This window comes from Cyprinodon variegatus, unplaced genomic scaffold (genome assembly GCF_000732505.1).
Source record: "Cyprinodon variegatus isolate N-32 unplaced genomic scaffold, C_variegatus-1.0 Scaffold2318, whole genome shotgun sequence".
NCBI lineage: Eukaryota > Metazoa > Chordata > Actinopteri > Cyprinodontiformes > Cyprinodontidae > Cyprinodon > Cyprinodon variegatus.
The window spans coordinates 930-1,951 of record NW_015152771.1 but is presented as its reverse complement, the minus strand read 5'-3'; positions in this window follow the sequence as shown (position 1 = coordinate 1,951).

Genomic DNA, 1,022 nt, shown 5'->3' with positions numbered 1-1,022 from the left:
TAATATCCACCTGTTTATTATATTCAGCAAATATCCAGATGTGAATTTAGTTCATAACACTATTGATCTCTATATTATATTGATTATTTATAATAATATTCATCTCTATTCTCATTCAGTAGAAACTTGTCCTTTATTTATGGAAACATTATTTATCTTCTGGTTAGACCTGAACTGCATTTCATTGCCTTGTACCTGTACCTGTGTGAGGACAATAAAGGTGAATCTAATCTAATCATCATCATCATCATCACCACCACCACCACCATCATCATCTTCATCATCATCACCACCATCATCATCTTCATCATCACCACCATCATAATCATCCTCATCTTCATCATCACCATCCTCATCATCTTCATCACCATCATTCAAACACTCCGCAGGATGCTGGAGGAGCAGGAGCAGCAGGTCCAGCTCATCGAACGGGGCCTCTGATCCCCCCACCCTCCACGCCCTGTCCTCCTTATCCTCCCCCTCCTCCTCATCTTCCCTCTCCTCCTCATCTTCACCCTCCTCTTCCTCTTCTTACCTCCGCCGCAGTCTGATCCCGATCCGTCGCGTCGCGGGTTGACAGCCGCCCTGCAGGCCCGGACTGTGGGAGGTTCGGTTCTGTGGTGCTGATGCTGCTGCTATGGCATGTCTGCTCCTGACGCACCAGCTGCCACCAGCTGCACCGGGAGGAGGCGAGTTAGCGGCCACACAGGAAGAGCCCTGCCCTGGCCTTCAAAATAAAAGCCTCAGAGAGGGGGGGGGGGATCCAAACTGACAGAACCGGTTCCTTTGATCAATCCCTCCTTTGGTGCTGCCCAAACGGTGGGAGGAAGATCCCACTGATGATGATGATGATTTTTTTTTTTAATCCAAAGCAGCGGATGAAGCTGGGTCTGAGGGCCACTGGGGGGCGCTCACCCCCCCACTGCAGCTAGATGTTAAAACAACAGATACAAAAATAAGGACATATTTCTATTAAATAACGAATTCTGCACGAAAAAAAAGAAATTAAGTGTGAAAAACGG